Below are 22,357 nucleotides of genomic sequence, written 5' to 3'. Positions count from 1 at the left end.
AGAACAAAGGTAAGTAGTACCTAGTCTATGGATCTATATAAAAGTAAAGCGATTGCAAAATGACAGGATTATCGTAAATTTGCCAGGGGCCACGACCGAGGTGGAGACCCTGAAGCAAGCGCTGTCCGAGGCCGAAAACAAAGCGGCCAAGGAGCGCACCGAGCAGGGGAGGCATGAGGCACGGGTGGGCGAGGTGCAGCAAGAGCTCCACGCTCTCGTGACGAAGCACGAGGCGCTGGAGCTTGACTTGAAGACGTGAGAGTCCGAGCTTGCCACGGCCCTTGAGGGTGCAAAGAGTGCCAAGGCCGAAGCCCAAAAGGCCCTCCAGGAGATTGATGCGATGAAGAAGATAGCGGCGGGTAAGGCATTCTATATGCAAAGTAAGCATGTGAAAGTAAATTACTTGTTACTTACCCGAATCCGGAGCTCTCCAGGAGCATTGTTGCCCCGCAGCGTGTCGGATGCCACAAAATTTTACTGGGCCGAGGAGGGAAGCTCGACGGAGAAGTTGTTCTGGGCCCAGTATACTGGGACCGAACACCTAGTACCTATGAGCGACCAGCTAAAGCAGCTGGTTGAGCTGCATAAGGCGGCCGAACAGGCCATGAAGGGCTTGATAGTCCGGATGTGGCCTGGCGACGCCCTTCCCAATAGCTACTTCGGCTTGGTGAGGCGGCTTGTGGATGCCTGCCCACGGCTGGAAGTTATCAAGCGGTCTGTTTGCATCGAAGGTGCACGCCGGGCTTTCACCCGTGTGAAGGTACAATGGGCCAAGCTGGACGCCGTGAAGCTGATCAAGGAAGGGCCGCCGGAGGGCAAGGAGCATCGCCACCCCAAGATGTACTATGAGGGTGTCCTAAAGGGTGCCCGTCTCATAGCGGACGAGTGTACGAAAGATATAATATTTGAGTGAACTCACTCGTGTAATCCTGTATTCATGAAAACTTGTTCATATGCGCTATGCAACGCTTGTTTGAATTTAAAATATTACCTTTTGTTCGGATGTTTATCAGATCTGAGAGATGGCTAGTCGTCGGCTTCTGCCCCCATGCCACGAGTGCTGGGGTGTTCGGGATAAACCTGAGCACTCTTGTTCCCATTTTTGGGTCCTTCGAGGGAGGTGCTCAGCACAACGAACAAGGCAATCAGACTATAATGCATTATCACTCTCGCTTAGCCATAGAATTCTATAATTTTCAATTTCGGCGAAGCCCCTAGTATTCGGAAGGCCGAATCTGGGGCATGATACACGCCTTAAGCCGGACAGGGCCGACTCCTCGCTCTAATCGGCATAAGTCTTTAAGGACTCGAAAACCTCTCGAAGAGCGACCAGTCTCTCACCTTATCATGACAGTCAGTTTTAGCTTTCTATACTGAGGTGCTTAGCCCAGCAGAACCGGGGCACAATCGCAGTAGTTCTCCCGGTGCTACCTTAGCCGATATAGCGGAACGTAAGGTACCAAAACATGGGAGCCGGGCAAACCCAACTATTGACCCAAGACATGATTCGGAGCTGATTCATATAATGTTATAAGTTCGGGGTGCCGCACTGTCGAAAGTGTTCGGACTTCTCACGTCGTATTGTGGGGTATGCTTAAGCCCCTAGCGTATTGGCCGTACCAGAGTGTACGGGTGCTGGATGTCACGAATGAACATATATATAAGAAGAATGCAATAAAAGCCTTAATGCAATGCATAGTTTATTAAAAACGTGTGTTAAAGCAGAATGATACAGGTAGTGCGATAAGCAAAAAGTAGGACTATGTCCCCTCCAAGGGCAAGCTGAGGAATAATATTAAAGCAAGTATTTCACTCGTTATCGTAATCCACCTGGGAGTTCCGTGGTGTGATGTAGCTTTCTGCCTCCTTGGTTGCTGCATCATGTGTTCGACAATCATGCTGCCGGACAGGGTTTCCAAAGATTAATGTCCTGAAAGAGAGAAAAATAACAAAGCGGGAAGCCCCTAGTGCGGTTTAAGCCACGTCTTGGGGCGTGTCGTAGTCATGCCCCCTTCCCCGCCTGTGCCCATGGTATTTTTAATGCGTAATTATGTACACGTGGCACGGGTTTCGCCGTTTGGCTGGGACCGGGGTGGGGGCCGCATTGCTATGCGAGCTCGGAACGTGCCAGGCGGTCCTGCTGCTGATTACTCCGGGCGCGCTTGAAGGTGTTTGGGTCCTTAAATGCCGAACTAGTGGATTGCCTTAAGAGGCTGCTTTGCGCTTCCGCTGCGAGGGCCGCAGTGTGCTCCTCCGTTCGGAGAGAGTGCTCTGTGTTTCCGTTAACTGTAATGACCCCCTGAGGTCCTGGCATCTTGAGCTTGAGGTATGCATAATGCGGTACCGCATTGAATCTCGCAAATGTGGTTCGCCCGAGCAGTGCATGATAACCACTGCAGAACGGGATTATATCGAAAATTAACTCTTTGCTTCGGAAGTTATCCGGGGATCCGAAGACCACTTCCAGTGTGACTGAGCCTGTGCAATGGGCCTCTACACCTGGTATGACGCCTTTAAAGGTCGTTTTTGTGGGTTTGATCCTTGAGGGGTCTATACCCATTTTGCGCACTGTGTCCTGGTAAAGCAGGTCCAGGCTGCTGCCGCCATCCATAAGGACTCGAGTGAGGTGAAATCCATCAATGATTGGGTCTAGGACCAGTGCGGCGAATCCGCCATGACGGATACTAGTGGGGTGGTCCCTGCGATCGAAGGTGATCAGACAGGAGGACCATGTGTTGAACTTTGGGGCGACTGGCTCCAACGCATATACGTCCCTGAGCGCACGCTTCCGCTCCCTCTTGGGGATGTGGGTTGCGTATATCATGTGTTGGGGAACGTAGCATAAATTCAAAATTTTCCTACGTGTCACCAAGATCTATCTATGGAGTCATCTAGCAACGAGGGAGGAGTGGATCTACATACCCTTGTAGATCGCGCGCGGAAGCGTTCAAGAGAACGGGGTTGATGGAGTCGTACTCGTCGTGATCCAAATCACCGATGATCCTAGCGCCGAACGGACGGCACCTCCGCATTCAACACACGTACGGAGCAGCGACATCTCCTCCTTCTTGATCCAGCAAGGGGGAAGGAGAGGTTGATGGAGATCCAGCAGCACGACGGCGTGGTGGTGGAAGTAGCGGGATTCCAACAGGGCTTCGCCAAGCGCTGCGGGAGGAGGGAGATGTGTCATGGGAGGGAGAGGGAGGCGCCAGGGCTCAGGTACGGTTGCCCTCCCTTCCCCCCACTATATATAGGGCCAAGGGAGAGGGGGGGCGCAGCCTTGGCCCTTCCTCCAAGGAAGGGTGCGGCCAGGGAGGAGTCCCTCCTCCCCAAGGCACCTCGGAGGTGCCTTCCCCCTTTAGGACTCTTCCTTTCCCCTTCTCTTGGCGCATGGGCCTCTTGGGGCTGGTGCCCTTGGCCCATATAGGCCAAGGCGCACCCCCTATAGCCCATGTGGCCCCCCCGGGGCAGGTGGCCCCACCCGGTGGACCCCCGGGACCCTTCCGGTGGTCCCGGTACAATACCGGTGACCCCGAAACTTGTCCCGATGGCCGAAATAGCACTTCCTATATATAAATCTTTACCTCCAGACCATTCCGGAACTCCTCATGCCGTCCGGGATCTCATCCGGGACTCCGAACAACTTTCGGGTTACCGCATACTAATATCTCTATAACCCTAGCGTCACCGAACCTTAAGTGTGTAGACCCTACGGGTTCGGGAGACATGCAGACATGACCGAGATGACTCTCCGGTCAATAACCAACAGCGGGATCTGGATACCCATGTTGGATCCCACATGTTCCATGATGATCTCATCGGATGAACCACGATGTCAAGGACTTAATCAATCCCGTATACAATTCCCTTTGTCTAGCGGTACGATACTTGCCCGAGATTCGATCGTCGGTATCCCGATACCTTGTTCAATCTCGTTACCGGCAAGTCCTTTACTCGTTCCGTAACACATCATCCCGTGATCAACTCCTTGATCACATTGTGCACATTATGATGATGTCCTACCGAGTGGGCCCAGAGATACCTCTCCGTTTACACGGAGTGACAAATCCCAGTCTCGATTCGTGCCAACCTAACAGACACTTTCGGAGATACCTGTAGTGTACCTTTATAGCCACCCAGTTACGTTGTGACGTTTGGCACACCCAAAGAACTCCTACGGTATCTGGGAGTTGCACAATCTCATGGTCTAAGGAAATGATACTTGACATTAGAAAAGCTTTAGCATACGAACTACATGATCTTGTGCTAGGCTTAGGATTGGGTCTTGTCCATCACATCATTCTCCTAATGATGTGATCCCGTTATCAATGACATCCAATGTCCATGGTCAGGAAACCGTAACCATCTATTGATCAACGAGCTAGTCAACTAGAGGCTTACTAGGGACATGGTGTTGTCTATGTATCCACACATGTATCTGAGTTTCCTATCAATACAATTCTAGCATGGATAATAAACGATTATCATGAACAAGGAAATATAATAATAACTAATATATTATTGCCTCTAGGGCATATTTCCAACAGTCCCCCACTTGCACTAGAGTCAATAATCCAGTTCACATCGATATGTGATTAACACTCAAGGTCACATCCCCATGTGACTAACACCCAAAGAGTTTACTAGAGTCAATAATCTAGTTCACATCGATATGTGATTAACACTCAATGAGTTCTGGGTTTGAACATGTTATGCTTGTGATAGATGTTATAATCAACGGGTCTGAATCTTTCAGATCCGTATGTACTTCGCAAATCTCTATGTCATCTTGTAGATGCAGCTACTACGCTATATTTGGAGCTATTCCAAATAACTATTCTACTATACGAATCCAGTCTACTACTCAGAATAATCTGGATTAGTGTCAAAGTTTGCATCGGCGTAACCCTTTACGACGAACTCTTTTACCACCTCCATAATCGAGAAAATTCCTTAGTCCACTAGTTACTAAGGATAACTTTGACCGCTGTCCTGTGATCCATTCTTGGATCACTCTTGTACCCCTTGACTAACTCATGGCAAGGCACACTTCAGGTGCGGTACACAGCATAGCATACTGTAGAGAGCCTATGATAAAAGCATAGGGGACGACCTTCGTCCTTCCTCTTTCTTCTGTCGTGGTCGAGCTTAACTTCATACCTTACAACTCAGGCAAGAACTCCTTCTTTGACTGATCCATCTTGAACACCTTCAAGATCATATCAAGGTATGTGCTCATTTGAAAGTACCATTAAGCGTTTTTGATCTATCCTTATAGATCTTGATGCTTAATGTTCAAGTAGCTCAATCCAGGTTTTCCATTGAAAAACACCTTTCAAATGACTCTATATGCTTTCCAGAAATCCTACATCATTTCTGATCCATAATATGTCAACAACATATACTTATCAGAAATTCTATAGTGCTCCCACTCACTTCTTTGGAAATACAAGTTTCTCATAAACTTTGTATACACCCAAAATCTTTGATCATCTCATCAAAGCATACATTCCAACTCCGAGATGCTTACTCCAGTCCTTAGAAGGATTGCTGGAGCTTTGCATACTTATTAGCATCTTTCAGGATTGACAAAACCTTCCGATTGTATCACATACAACCTTTCCTCAAGAAAATCATCGAGGAAACAATGTTTTTGACATCCTATCTGCAAGATTTCATAAATAATGCAGTAATCGCTAACATAATTCCAACAGACTCTTAGCATCGCTACGGGTGAGAAAGTCTCATCGTAGTCAACTCCTTGAACTTGTCGGAAAACATCTTAACGACAAGTCGAGCTTTCTTAATGGTGATACTTACCATCATTGTCCGTCTTCCTTTTAAAATCCATCTGTACTCAATAGAATTATGACCATCGAGCCGTTCTGCCAAAGTCTACACTTTGTTTTCATACATGGATCCTCTCTCGGATTTTATGGCCTCGAGCCATTTATCGGAATCCGGGCCCACCATCGCTTCTCCATAGCTTGTAGGTTCATTGTGTCTAGCAACATGACTTCCAAGACAGGATTACGTACCACTCTGAAGTAGTACACATCCTTGTCATCCCACGAGGTTTGGTAGTGACTTGATCTGAAGTTTCATGATCATTATCATAAACTTCCACTTCAATTGGTGTAGTTGCCACAGGAACAACTCCTGTGCCCTGCCACACACTAGTTGAAGAGACGGTTCAATAACCTCATCAAGTCTCCACCATCCTCCCACTCAATTCTTTCGAGAGAAACTTTTCCTCGAGAAAGGACCCGATTCTAGAAACAATCCCTTATTGCTTTCGAATCTGAGACAGGAGGTATACCCAACTGTTTTGGGTGTCCTATGAAGATGCATTTATCCGCTTTGGGTTCGAGCTTATCATCCTGAAACTTTTCCACATAAGAGTCGCAGCCCCAAACTTCTAAGAAATGACAGCTTAGGTTTCTCTAAACCATAGTTCATACGGTGTCATCTCATCGGAATTACGTGGTGCCCTTTTAAAGTGAATGTGGTTGTCTTTAATGCCTAACCCATAAACTATCATGGTAATTCGATAAGAGACATCATGGTATGCATCATATCCAAATAGGGTGCAGTTATGATGTTCGGACACACCATCACACTATGGTGTTCCAGGCTGTATTAGTTGTGAAACAATTTCCACAATGTCTTAATTCTGTGCCAAACTCGTAATTCAGATATTCATCTCTATGATCATATCATAGACATTTTATCCTCTTGTCACGACGATCTTTCAACTTCACCCTGAAATTACTTGAACCTTTCGATAATTCAGACTCGTGATTCATCAAGTAAATATACTCAATATCTACTCAAATCATCTGTGAAGTAAGAACATAACGATATCCATTACACGCCTCAGCACTCATTGGACTGCACACATCAAAATGTATTACTTCCAACAAGTTGCTTTCTAGTTCCATTTTACTGAAAACGAGGCTTTCAGTCATCTTGCCCATGTGGTATGATTTGCATGTCTCAAGTGATTCAAAATCAAGTGAGTCCAAACGGTCCATTTGCATGGAGTTTCTTCATGCATATACACCAATAGACATGGTTCGCATGTCTCAAACCTTTGAAAAACGAGTGAGCCCAAAGATCCATCAACATGGAGCTTCTTCATGCGTTTTATACCGATATGACTTACGTGGCAGTGCCACAAGTAGGTGGTACTATCATTACTATCTTTTGGCATGAACATGTGTATCACTACGATCGAGATTCAATAAACCATTCATTTTAGGTGTAAGACCATTGAAGGTATTGTTCAAATAAATAGAGTAACTGTTATTCTCCTTAAATGAACAACCGTATTGCGATAGACATAATCCAATCATGTCTATGCTCAACGCAAACACCAATCTCGATGGTAGAGGGAGCGTGCGATGCTTGATCATATCAACATTGGAAACACTTCCAACACATATCATCAGCTCACCTTTAGCTAGTCTCCGTTTATTCCGTAGCTTTTATTTCGAGTTACTAACACTTAGCAACCGAACCGGTATCTAATACCCTGGTGCTACTAGGAGTACTAGTAAAGTACACATTAACACAATGTATATCCAATATACTTCTATCGACCTTGCCAGCCTTCTCATCTACCAAGTATCTAGGGTAATTCTGCTCCAGTGGCTGTTCCCCTTATTACAGAAACACTTAGTCTCGGGTTTGGGTTCAACCTTGGGTTTCTTCACTAGAGCACCAGCTGAATTGCCATTTCATGAAGTATCCCTTCTTGCCCTTTCCCTTCTTGAAACTAGTGGTTTCACCAACCATCAACAATTGATGCTCCTTCTTGATTTCTACTTTTGTGGTGTCAAACATCGCGAATATCTCAAGGATCATCATATATGTCCCTGATATATCATAGTTCATCACGAAGCTCTAGCAGCTTGGTGGTAATGACTTCGGAGAAACATCACTATCTCATCTGGAAGATCAACTCCCACTCGATTCAAATGATTGTTGTACTCAGACAATCTGAGCACAAGCTCAACAATTGAGCTTTTCTCCCTTAGTTTGCAGGCTAAGAGAATCGTCGGAGGTCTTATACCTCTTGACGTGGGCACGAGCTTGAAATCCCAATTTCAGCCCTCGAAACATCTCATATGTTTCGCGACGTTTTAAAACGTCTTCGGTGCCTCAACTCTAAACCGTTTAATTGAATTATCACGTAGTTATCAAAATGTGTATGTCAGATGTTCGCAACATCCACAGACAACGTTCGAGGTTCAGCACACCGAGCAGTGCATTAAGGACATAAGCCTTCTATGAAGCAATGAGGACAATCCTCAGTTTACGGACCTAGTCCGCATAATTGCTACTATCAACTTTCAACTAAATTTTCTCTAGGGACATATCTAAACAGTAGAACTGAAGCGCGAGCTACGACATAATTTGCGAAGACCTTTTGACTATGTTCAGGATAATTAAGTTCATCTTATGAACTCCCACTCAGATAGACATCCCTCTAGTCATCTAAGTGATTACATGATCCGATTCAACTAGGCCGTGTCCGATCATCACGTGAGACGGACTAGTCAACATCGGTGAACATCTTCATGCTGATCGTATCTACCATACGACTCATGCTCGACCTTTCGGTCTTCTGTGTTCCGAGGCCATGTCTGTACACATGCTAGGCTCGTCAAGTCAACCTAAGTGTTTCACGTGTGTAAATCTATCTTACACCCGTTGTATGTGAACGTTAGAATCTATCACACCAGATCATCACGTGGTGCTTCGAAACAACGAACTGTCGCAATGGTGCACAGTTAGGAGGAACACTTTCTTGAAATTTTAATGAGGGATCATCTTATTTACTACCGTCGTTCTAAGCAAATAAGATGTATAAACATGATAAACATCACATGCAATCAAATAGGGACATGATATGGCCAATATCATGTTGCTCCTTTTGATCTCCATCTTCGGGGCTCCATGATCATCATCGTCACCGGCATGACACCATGATCTCCATCATCATGATCTCCATCATTGTGTCTTCATGAAGTTGTCTCGCCAACTATTACTTCTACTTCTACAGCTAACGGTTAGCAATAAAGTAAAGTAATTACATGACGTTTATGTTAACACGCAGGTCATAAATAAATTAAGACAACTCCTATGGCTCCTGCCGGTTGTCATACTCATCGACATGCAAGTCGTGATTCCTATTACAAGAACATGATCAATCTCATACATCACATATATCATTCATCACATCCTTTTGGCCATATCACATCACAAGGCATACCCTGCAAAAACAAGTTAGACGTCCTCTAATTGTTTTTTGCATGTTTTACGTGGCTGCTACGGGTTTCTAGCAAGAACGTTTCTTACCTACGCAAAGACCACAACGTGATATGCCAATTGCTATTTACCCTTCATAAGGACCCTTTTCATCGAATCCGATCCGACTAAAGTGGGAGAGACAGACACCCGCTAGCCACCTTATGCAACTAGTGCATGTCAGTCGGTGGAACCAGTCTCACGTAAGAGTACATGTAAGGTCGGTCCGGGCCGCTTCATCCCACGATGCCGCCGAATCAAGATAAGACTAGTAACGACAAGCATATTGAACAAAATCAACGCCCACAACTACTTTGTGTTCTACTCGTGCATAGAAACTACGCATAGACCTAGCTCATGATGCCACTGTTGGGGAACGTAGCATAAATTCAAAATTTTCCTATGTGTCACCAAGATCTATCTATGGAGTCATCTAGCAACGAGGGAGGAGTGGATCTACATACCCTTGTAGATCGCGTGCGGAAGCGTTCAAGAGAACGGGGTTGATGGAGTCGTACTCGTCGTGATCCAAATCACCGATGATCCTAGCGCCGAACGGACGGCACCTCCGCGTTCAACACACGTACGGAGCAGCGACGTCTCCTCCTTCTTGATCCAGCAAGGGGGAAGGAGAGGTTGATGGAGATCCAGCAGCACGACGGCGTGGTGGTGGAAGTAGCGGGATTCCAACAGGGCTTCGCCAAGCGCTGCGGGAGGAGGGAGATGTGTCATGGGAGGGAGAGGGAGGCGCCAGGGCTCAGGTACGGTTGCCCTCCCTTCCCCCACTATATATAGGGCCAAGGGAGAGGGGGGGCGCAGCCTTGGCCCTTCCTCCAAGGAAGGGTGCGGCCAGGGAGGAGTCCCTCCTCCCCAAGGCACCTCGGAGGTGCCTTCCCCCTTTAGGACTCTTCCTTTCCCCTTCTCTTGGCGCATGGGCCTCTTGGGGCTGGTGCCCTTGGCCCATATAGGCCAAGGCGCACCCCCTACAGCCCATGTGGCCCCCCCAGGGCAGGTGGACCCCCGGGACCCTTCCGGTGGTCCCGGTACAATACCGGTGACCCCAAAACTTGTCCCGATGGCCGAAATAGCACTTCCTATATATAAATATTTACCTCCAGACCATTCCGGAACTCCTCGTGCCGTCCGGGATCTCATCCGGGACTCCGAACAACTTTTGGGTTACCGCATACTAATATCTCTATAACCCTAGCGTCACCGAACCTTAAGTGTGTAGACCCTACGGGTTCGGGAGACATGCAGACATGACCGAGATGACTCTCCGATCAATAACCAACAGCGGGATCTGGATACCCATGTTGGCTCCCACATGTTCCACGATGATCTCATCGGATGAACCACGATGTCAAGGACTTAATCAATCCCGTATACAATTCCCTTTGTCTAGCGGTACGATACTTGCCCGAGATTCGATCGTCGGTATCCCGATACCTTGTTCAATCTCGTTACCGGCAAGTCTCTTTACTCGTTCCATAACACATCATCCCGTGATCAACTCCTTGATCACATTGTGCACATTATGATGATGTCCTACCGAGTGGGCCCAGAGATACCTCTCCGTTTACACGGAGTGACAAATCCCAGTCTCGATTCGTGCCAACCCAACAGACACTTTCGGAGATACCTGTAGTGTACCTTTATAGCCACCCAGTTATGTTGTGACGTTTGGCACACCCAAAGCACTCCTACGGTATCCGGGAGTTGCACAATCTCATGGTCTAAGGAAATGATACTTGACATTAGAAAAGCTTTAGCATACGAACTACATGATCTTGTGCTAGGCTTAGGATTGGGTCTTGTCCATCACATCATTCTCCTAATGATGTGATCCCATTATCAATGACATCCAATGTCCATGGTCAGGAAACCGTAACCATCTATTGATCAACGAGCTAGTCAACTAGAGGCTTACTAGGGACATGGTGTTGTCTATATATCCACACATGTATCTGAGTTTCCTATCAATACAATTCTAGCATGGATAATAACGATTATCATGAACAAGGAAATATAATAATAACTAATTTATTATTGCCTCTAGGGCATATTTCCAACATCATGTTCACCGTCCGCACTTGTGGGGGGAACCTCTTCTGTCCTCCGGTGTTCGGCTGCCGGCGCTCTTCCTCGTCATCGCTATGTGGCCCCTTATCTTTGTTTTCGGCGTTTAACTTGCTGGCCTGCTTGAATACCCAACAATCCCTATTGGTGTGGTTGGCTGGCTTGTCGGGGGTGTCGTGTATTTGACATGAGCGGTTGAGTATGCAGTCCAAACTGGATGGGCCCAGAGTGCTTCTTTTAAATGGCTTTTTCCGCTGACCGGGTTTAGAGCCTTTGAATCCGGCATTGACTGTCGTATCCTCGGTATTGTTGTTGTTAATGCGGCGCTTATGTTTGTTGCGTCGTGACCTGCCATTGTCGTCCTTGGTATCCGAAGTACCACGGTTCTTTGATATGTTATTGCTGCGAGCCAGCCAGCTGTCTTCTCCCGCACAAAAGCGGGTCATGAGTGTCGTGAGGGCTGCCATAGATTTCGGCTTTTCCTGACCAAGGTGCCGGGCTAGCCACTCGTCGCGGATGTTGTGTTTAAAAGCTGCTAGGGCCTCTGCATCCGGACAGTCGACGATTTGATTTTTCTTTGTTAGGAATCGTGTCCAGAATTGCCTGGCCGATTCCTCTGGCTGCTGAATTATATGGCTCAGGTCATCGGCGTCTGGTGGTCGTACATAAGTGCCCTGAAAGTTGTTGAGGAATGCGGCTTCCATATCTTCCCAACAGCTAATGGACTCTGCTGGCAAGCTGTTGAGCCAATGCCGAGCTGGTCCTTTAAGTTTGAGTGGGAGGTATTTGATTGCGTGTAGGTCATCACCGCGGTCCATGTGGATGTGCAGGAGGAAATCCTCGATCCATACCGCAGGATCTGTCGTGCCGTCGTATGATTCTATGTTTACGGGTTTGAAACCCTCTGGGATTTGATGATCCATTACTTCATCTGTGAAGCATAAGGGGTGTGCGGCACCTCTCTACTGGGCTATATCGCGACACAGCTCCAATGAGTCTTGCCCGCTGTGTTCGGCCCGGCCGGATTTACTTTTACTGTATCCGGCGTGACGTTTATCGTCTCGCATAGTGGCGCGCCCTCGTGATCCGTAGATCGATCTTGCATGTTTTGCTTTGTCCTCCAATACGTCTCGCAGGTCTAGCGTATTTCCCCATGCCTTTTTATTTGAATGGTGTCGGGGTGCAGGCTGAGCTTTTGGCTGGAATGCCTCTCTATCGTGGCCACAAGGTGGCCGATCAGCCGCGTCATACGCTTCTTCCTCCAATCGGGGTAGCAACCTGTATTTTGGGTAACTCTTGGAGGGACGTTCGATTTTATATTCCTCGGCCACGAGGACTTCAGTCCATCTGTCAGCTAGCAGATCTTGATCAGCTTGAAGCTGCTGCTGCTTTTTCTTAAGGCTATTTGTCGTGGATATAAGCCGGCGCTTGAAGCGCCCTTGTTCGACGGGATCCTCTGGTACGACGAATTTGTCATCGTCGAGGCTTGCCTCGTCTTCGGAGGGGGGCATGTAATTATCATCCTCCACCTCTCCATCTGCTGCTCTCTTTGGAGGTCTGGCCTCTCCATCCTCATGTCCTGGATCATGCTGGAGGGGATTGTTGCCATCTTCGGCACTATCCGGAGTGTTATTATCTCCTGTGCCGGTATCACCACTTTTTCTTTGGCGGGACTTAGAGCGGCGCCGCTGACGTCGGCGCTTGGGTTTCTTCTTGGAGGGGTCATCCTCCATTGTCTCGTCGCCATTGCCTTCTTTGGGTGTGTCCACCATGTATATATCGTATGATGAGGTGGTTGTCCAGTGCCCTGTGGGCAGTGGTTCCTCTTCGTCTCCCGCATCGTCGTCCATACCGTCGATGCCTTCAGAGTCGAAGTCGAGCATGTCAATTAAGTCATCGACAGTGGCTACTAAGTGGGTGGTGGGTGGGCAGTGAATTTCTTCGTCATCCGCATCCCAATCCTGCCGGACATAGTTCAGCCAGGATCCTCCTAACAAGGAGAGAGACCTTAATGAGTTTAGTATGTCGCCAAAGGGCGAGTGCTGAAAAATATCCGTGGAGGTAAACTCCATGATCGGCGCCCAATCGGATTCGCTAGGAGCGGGCGCAGGCGGTTCGGAGTCCGTGGCCGCAGAAGGATCCGGCAGTCTGACAACACGGCTCTCGTACAGGGTAAGGTCGATGTTCGGCTCGATCGCCGCTGAGGGTAAGGCCTCCGTGGTGGGGTCCATCCACCCATCCATGGACGGTGCAACTGGCTCCGAATTGAGGGTTGGAGCGGCTGCCGGTGCGACCTCCTAAACACTGCCTGATGGTAGAGCTAAATCGTACTCATCGTGACCGCGTGACGCACCAGGCAGAGGCTCGAATCCGTCGAAGATCAAGTCTCTATGGATATCGACCGTGTAGTTTAAGCTTCCAAACCTGACCTAGTGGCCAGGGGCGTAACTTTCGATCTGCTCCAGATGGCCAAGCAAGTTGGCCCATAGTGCGAAGCCGCCGAACACAAAGATCTGTCCGGGGAGAAAAGTCTCACCCTGGACTGCATCACTATCGATGATAGAAGGAGCCATCAAGCCTAACGGCGACGACACATAGGAACTCTCAATGAAAGCACCAATGTCGGTGTCAAAACCGGCGGATCTCGGGTAGGGGGTCCCGAACTGTGCGTCTAGGCGGATGGTAACAGTAGGCAGGGGACACGATGTTTTACCTAGGTTCGGGCCCTCTTGATGGAGGTAAAACCCTACGTCCTGCTTGATTTATTCTTGATGATATGGGTATTACAAGAGTTGATCTACCACGAGATCGGAGAGGCTAAACCCTAGAAGCTAGCCTATGGTATGATTGTATATTGTCCTACGGACTAAACCCTCCGGTTTATATAGACACCGGAGAGGGTTAGGGTTACACAAGGTCGGTTACAAAGGAGGAAATATCCATATCCATATTGCCTAGCTTGCCTTCCACGCCAAGTAGAGTCCCATCCAGACACGAGACGAAGTCTTCAATTTAGTATCTTCATAGTCCAATAGTCCGGGCGAAGGATAGAGTTCGGCTGTCCAGAGACCCCCTAATCCCGGACTCCCTCAGGGGGGCCTAGAGGGATGGACGGGGCAGCGGCGGACCGGCGGTGGGGAGTGTTTTCGGGGCGGGCAAGGCGGCGCACTGCCGGCCGCGGGCGGTGGGGGGCTGCTGTTTGGCCGGTGGTGGCCGGTGGCTCAGGGGGTGGAGGTTGAAGATGAACCGCGGGCCCTTGATTTTGTATCCAATGGCTGCAAAATCGACTGACCAGAGATGAAAAAGTCAGTCGACCGAGGTGTAGGCTCACCTTGCTAGTGCGCTCAGTTTTGACAGCAAAATTCAGTTTCGACAGCAAAGTTCAGTTTCAACAGTTAAGTTTAGTTTCGACGGTTAAGTTCAGAGATGAGCGGCTGGTGTATTTTACATCTATCACTTTGTGGTTATGTATTTTACGTCATGTATTGGAGATGCTATTAGAATTCCACTCAGGTTAACGTTGTTCGTTGTCTCTCTTGTCCTGCTTTAGCCTCGGCGTCGTACAACTCACCGGAGCTACTCCAACGACGAAACCCTCCATCACAGCGGAGGAGTACCTCGGGCTCCATCTCCAGATGCCTAAGATCTTCTTCCCCTCCTCCGACAGCAAAGTCAGCCGGAGCATCCTCACCGGCCAACCCAATCACGCTGAGATCGACATGGCTTCACAAAAGAGGTTGTACACTTGTTGCATCTCTTTTTTACTCTACATGTTATATATATTGTCCACTAAGCACACGGATTTGTTCCTTTAGTGTCTCCTTGAAAGAAAAAACATAGGAATTTTAATTTTCACTTGTCCTCCTTTTCAAATTCCTATTCATGAAGCACAAGACTAAGAGATAGTAGCATAATAGCATTATAACCATACATTTTCTTGTGGTTTGACTTAATCTCACCATGCTTCTTTGCATCCTGTGATCTTCCAATTGTTGTGAATCAAACACCCAGATTGGCAGAAATCATGTGTTTTTAAATTCTCTGTTTTGCATGTGCATTCCTATCCTATTCCTGTCTATTTCCTATCCCTGCATTGTTGGAATCCTCCAATTCAAACGAGCCCTTACAGAATTACTTCTCTTACAGATAGTTGTCAAAGAAAACCTTGCGTGGTTTGTCCCGCTCCTGCTGCGCCGTCGTCCACCCTAGCTCAGCTGCTCTAACGACAGAAGGGTCCAGCACAGCAGGGATCCGGCCTTCAGACTGTCTTTCGCTGCCTCGGATCTTCTTCCCCGCCGCTGGCAGCCATGAAAACTGCATTACCATCATCAACCGAGCAGATGACCTCGAGGACTACACGGGTCCGCAAGAGAGGTCACACTCTTTCGTGTCTGCTTACATTATGCATCGCTTAATATTACATGCTACTTTATCATCCTGTTCACCAATTAGACTCTTAGTCGGCTCCAAACTAATGGTCAAACTTGAGTTTTTAAATGGTTGTGGGGTACATATTGGGGCCACTATCAATAGTATCTATCTACTATCTAGTTAATCTCCGGTGTCTACTATGAGTTTCATGTTGGGTGGGAAACAAACAGTAAAGAAGCCATTATCTGTATTTTTTGACTGAAGCCATTATCTGCCTGCTATTATTGGTTTTGGGTCTATCCATAGGTTGCTACCATCACTCTGGATTTCTGCATGCACTCCTTACATAATCTCACTATGTTTTATTCCTATGCATGACAGTTATTGTAAACAATGGAACTGAACATGTAGAGCAAAAGAGACAAGCCTTGCATGGCAATAAAATTTCATGCAGACGTCGCTCCATGGTAGGCGCAAAGGCAGCCCCCCCTCCACGCATTTCGGATTGTAATTGAGAGGAAGATATCTGTTCTGAGGGGGATTCAGAAGGAGAAGACAACTCCTATTTACCCCCTAAGGTCTTCGCTGTAACTTGGCATGCTGATGTTGGTTATATCATGCATATGGTGTCTTGCATTGCTTACTTTATACATCAAATATGTCATCTGCTTAGTTCAGACATCCTTTGTGTGAATGCCATCTGTTTAGTTTATTCATCGTTTGTGTGAATTATGCAACGCCATCTTGTTTAGCCAGGCATCATATATGTGAATTTTGCAATGCCATCCTGCTTAGCCAGTCATCTTATATGTAAATTATATCAGGCCATCCTTTTTTTCGTTACATATTACATTTGTCAACAATGTTAGTACATTCAACTGCTCTTCGTGTGCATCAGCCATTTGACACGGAGATGGCAAATTCTGGAGTGAAAACAAGGTCTTTAGAGCAGACTATGCTATCTGACGAAGCGCATATCTCGCTGGTTATAGATAGCTCCTCAGAGGAGGATTCATAGACAAATGACCAGTCCTATCCCCCCCCCCCGAGGTGTATGCTCTAACTTGGCAGGGTTATGTTGCTCATATCGTGTGTATGGTGTCTTGCATTGCTATGTCATTTGATTAGTTTAGACATGCTTTGTGTGAATGCCACCTGTTCAGTGTCTAATTACCATATATGTGAATTATGCATTGCCATCTTGTTGCAAGACATTATATATGTGAATTATACAATGCTATCTTGTTGCAAAGGCATTATATATGTGAATTATGCAATGCCATGCTGTTTAGCCAATCATCATGTATGTGGATTATATCATGCTATCATTTTTTTGTATTACGTGTTCCATTTTTCGACAACGTTTGTATATTCAACTACTCTTCCTGTGCATCAGCCATTTGAAGTGGTGATGGAAGTATCTGGAGTGAAAACAAGGTATTCAGAGCAGACAATGCTACCTGCTGAAGCAGACATCTTGCTGGTTATAGAGAGCTCCTCAGAGGAGGATTCAGAGACTGATAACCAATCCTATTTCCCCCCTGAGGTCTATGCTCAAACTTGGCAGGGTTATATTACGCATGTCATGCATGTTGTCTTGCATTGCTTAGTTTTTACATCATATATGGATTGCCATCTACTTACTTGCTTACTATATAAATCATATATTTGAATTATATCATGCCATCATGTTTACATAGTACATACATGTCATCTATCTGAATTATGGGATGGCAACCCATTTAATAAAGACATCATATAGTTATATCATCTCATCATGTTTAGTGTTTACAGTCATCATATTTTGAATTATGGCATTCTATCCGTGAATGTATGTGAATTATGGCATGCCAACCTATTTAATAAACACATTATATAGTTATGTCATGTCATCCTGTTTACATAGTCTCATATTTTGAACTATGTCTTTCCATCTTTTTTAGTTAGCCATCATAATGTGAAATTGTGTCATGCTATCATGTTTAGTTAGCCATCATATATGTGAAATTGAGTCATGCTATCATGTTTGGTTAGACAATATAAATATGAATTATTTCATGCCCTCTTTTATTCCCCACTATCCATTGCACCTGTCTATCATACAATGTCTATACTTTCAATTACTTTTCTTGTTTATCAGCCATTTGAATTGGAGAGCGTGATGGCAGTATCTAAGGGAGTAACAACACGGTCTTCAGAAAAGATAGTGCTACCAGTTGATGCAGATAGAACCACGATTGTACTTGCCCATGGACCAGATCCACCACACATAACCCAGACTCTCGCAGATTATACCCCTACCCAATTGGATAGAGAACCAGCTACACCCCTTCTAACCCCAACCTCGGCAGATAGTAACCCAGTTCTAGTTGACACAACACTGTCTCCACCACAGAGCACCCAAACACGAGCAGTTAGTAAGGGAACTTCAGTGCCCAAAGCACGAGGACCACCACTCCGAATCCCAACTCAACACTTAAAGGAGAAGAAGATTTGTTCTTAGGTCAGGTTCTGTAGCTATGGTTCATACTCCTTTGCTCTTGCATTACTGTATTTACTCATACCAACTATTTTCAAATCTGAAGGATGGAATTGAAACTCCAATGGCGCAACAGGTATGTTTTAAACCTGTTTCTTTAACTGGTTTGTTGTTGTAACCTGCTCTATGTTGATTTCGGTTTCAATTGAATAAACAGCTATGTTCTCATGTCATGCACATTACAAGTGTTGTTATTGCTCTATAGTTACCCACACTTATATTCTGTCTATTCTGCTTTGTCTTGAACAAATATTATTTGAACTGTGTCTCTATCTTGATTTGGCAACAAAAACTAGAATGATATAGACCATAAAGTGACCATGGTACATAGATATATGTTTGTTTCATGTTGTTATCCTGTCCACTTTACTACTGAACTCATTTACCAAAATGAGTTTCATATACAACATGGTAAACATGTGATGTGTCTGCTTGTTTCTCTTTTAGAATGCGGACAAAATATTGGAGAGCAGTACCGCATTATCCAATGGTAAAAGAAGTAATGCAGATAAGGTTGAGACATCCCTGTTGGTCTCCAAGAAAGCTGATAAAAACTATCTTGACGACAGTGAGGGAACCCAAAAGTCCTGTCTTGATGTAGTGTTCGAGTTACTGGCCACTACTGCTGGCACAAGCTCTTCGAACTCGCTGCCTGAATCAGTTTGTCTTCTTGAGTCTCAACTTCAAGTTGAAAGACATCGATCAGATGTGCTGCGACATGAAGTTGAAGGACTAAGGAAGTCCCTGCAGAACTCAGATGCATATTTTCTAGTGCAACAGCAAGCTCTAGAGGATTTAAGCGCTGAACAAGAGAAAGTTAATAAGCTTGCTAAGCATCTTGCTAGCATTATGGGTACCCAGTATATTGTTTCTTGAGATCTTCTGAAGTGGTTTCAGTTCTGGATTTGTTTTGTTGTGGCGTTTATTTGCGCTGGTCGCCAACTTTGACAACCAGTGTATATGATATGCTGTTTTGTTCCCTATATTTGCACTAGTGGCGAACTTTGATGCCCAGTGGATGTAATATGTGTAATAGCCGTGATAGCCTAGCGTTAGTTGCTTGCTTATTTATTTCCTTGTTGTCTTGTTTATTTGTTTGCTTGTAGTCATTGCAGTTCTTTTTCCGCGGTTAGCTAGTGGCTGCAATAACCTATTTTTTAAAACTAGGCCACAATAACCATGGGCTAATATTTACTGTAGTGACACTGGGCCTCCTACTGGCCGTAGAAACAATGGGCCTTCTACGGGCCGTAGAAACAATGGGCCTTCTGCGGGTCGTATCATCAATGGGCCTTATACGGGCTGTATGATCGATTGGCCAAACATGGGCCAAACAGACCGCATTATGGCCGTAAACGGGCTAGAGTTGGAATTGTCCGTTCATGGGCCGACCATAACGGGCCATCGTTAATAGGCCGTATTTGATGATGCTATGAAAACGGCCCAACGTATTAACGGACCACAAATGGGCCGACTGTAACCACGGGCTGAATTTGGCCCACAAGCAGAAAATGACAGTGACGGGTCGTAAGTAAACAAATGCTGGAAATGAGCCCAAGAATAAATGGGCTCTGAGAAGGCCGAAAGATAACATGGGTTGGAAACAGCCCAACGGAATAATGGGCCGTTAATGGGTATAAAGTGATACACTGTATTACGGACCAGTTTCACCACGGGCCGTTAACGGGTGTAAAGTGATACACTGTTCATTACAGGCCAGTTTCACCACGGACCGTTAATAGTCCAAGAGTTACATAGGGCCTCATATGGGCCGAAAGACGTCATGGGCCATACATGGGCCAGAAGTGAAAACGAGCTGGAATCATATTGGGTGGCCCAGATGACGCTACTGGGACTAATTCGGATAGGGCGTAACGGGCCTTGGGTAGCGGGCTGTAAATGGGCTATATGCGAACAGGCCGTTAACAGGCTTTACATGGGCCGGCCCACCACCTTTTGACCAAGTCAAACGGGCCGGCCTTTTCATAAGAATGGGCCTTTGTTGGGTCGTGCCACGTGTCAACGTATCATAGGCGCCTTCTGTCCAATGAGTGGATGACATCTGTCCCAACGATGAGCCGACACATGTTTCCTCCAGCCAATGATGATTTTACACGTGGAAAATCCCCATTGGTCGGGGCTGTTAACAGGTTATCGGATCCAAAACCGACCCGATATCTTAACGTCGTTCCGTTACAGTGGATGCCACGTGTCGGTCACCCTTGACGAAAGCACTTCTGTGACGCACGATTTATCGTCATGGAAGTGGACACTTCCGTGATGATAATTTTGGTAATGTCATGGAACACTTCTACGATAGCACAGGTATGACTATCTTGATTCTTTCATAAAATCGTCATGGATGTACATGCATGACAGAAAATGCGGCCTACTGTGACAAACATGTATCATCACGGAAGTGTATTTTTTTGTAGTGCTCGAGACCCCAGCCTTCGTCGTCGATGTAGAGCTTGCCGCGACGACTCTTGGTCATCTGGCCCACAACGTATCCCTTGAGCCCTTCGAAGCTGTCCTTCAAGAACTCAAATCCACCGTGCGCTGGCCCCACGGTGGGCGCCAACTGTCGTGGAATTGTCACGGCAGATGTCCTAGAAGGACTTAGTCGTAGGGCCATCGCAACTAGGAAGCTTAAAGGGGTTAATCGGGACAAAGGACACGAGAGGTTTTATACTAGTTCGACCCCTTCGATGAAGGTAAAAGCCTACGTCTAGTTGTGTTGATATTGCTGGGGGTTTCGATCACCAAGACGCTAGTTCGCCGGCTTGGTTATCGATCTCTTGTTTCTTACTCTAAGCCGCCATCGGGTCGTCCCCTTATATACACGGGTTAACGCCTGGCGGCCTACAGACTCCCAGCCGGCTCATAAAGCGTGTCCGGCTCGGTGACTTATTTTACATGTCTTTCCTTACAAGTCTTTCTTTACATATGGCGTTTTATAACATTGGGCCTTAAGCCGCCTCTGGGCTTATGCCTTCTATAATCCTTAATAAACTATCACCTTGAATGTTTATTGGGCCTCCCTTGTGACCCATTATTGGGACTGACCCTGCCCCTCCTGGGCGGGTCATAACTAATAGCTATATCCCAAACAACTCTCTTATCTGATCATGAGAAACTTTCTTATGAATTTCTTCAAAGAAAGCAAGATCTTGAGCAGCTAAGGGTGAGTTATGAAGATCTTCATAAGGAATGTTATTCATTGCTTGCTCAACAGATCAGTTCCACTCAGGTTGAATTCATTCCACCATGTTTGAAATGCATTGAACGAGAATCTGCTAATTCTTCACCTGAAAGTTCAAATGCTTCTATTACTGCAAATTCTTCAACTGTCTCTGCTATCACAAATTCCTCATCTGAGGATACCACTAGTATCACTAACAATGCAGGGTTGAAGGAATTGTATGTGACAGGCATGTACAAAAGCCTCAAAGGGCATCAGGCTCTTTGTGATGTGCTTAAAAAGCAGATCCTCAATAGGAACCCTAGGAAAGAGGGTATTTACCTTTGAGAGGAAACTCAATGCTGATGGGACCTACTGGAAACCTGAGCAGTATCTCAAAACCTCATGGGTTGCTGCAAAAGCACCTCCCGTAGATCCATCCACTTTATCTGGCTTTACATGTGAATCTTCATATTCTTCTGATGAGTCATTTGACTCCAACTATAAACTGTTCAAAAATTAGAATGGTGAAGTATTTGCTCGATATGTTGGAACTAACTGTAGGAATGGTCCCCCTATGAAGAAAATCTGGGTTCCCAAAAGGTGCCTTGAAAGTCTTCAGGTGAATGTCATCATGACACCACCTGTGAAGAATAGGAACCCTAAACCAAATTCTTCATATGGACCAAAGTCTTCATATGGATCCAAGTCCTCATATGGACCAAATTCCTCACATGGATCAAATTCCTCATATGGATCCAGATCCTCATATGAACATCATCGTGCTAACACTTCTGTTTCACAGGGAAAGCCTAAGGGCTATGAATATGTGCATTATTCTTCAAATCACTATGTTCATAAGTCCTCGAAGAATT

The sequence above is a fragment of the Triticum urartu genome, chromosome 2, assembly GCF_003073215.2.
Source record: "Triticum urartu cultivar G1812 chromosome 2, Tu2.1, whole genome shotgun sequence".
NCBI classification, from domain to species: domain Eukaryota; kingdom Viridiplantae; phylum Streptophyta; class Magnoliopsida; order Poales; family Poaceae; genus Triticum; species Triticum urartu.
This window is presented reverse-complemented; position numbering follows the sequence as displayed.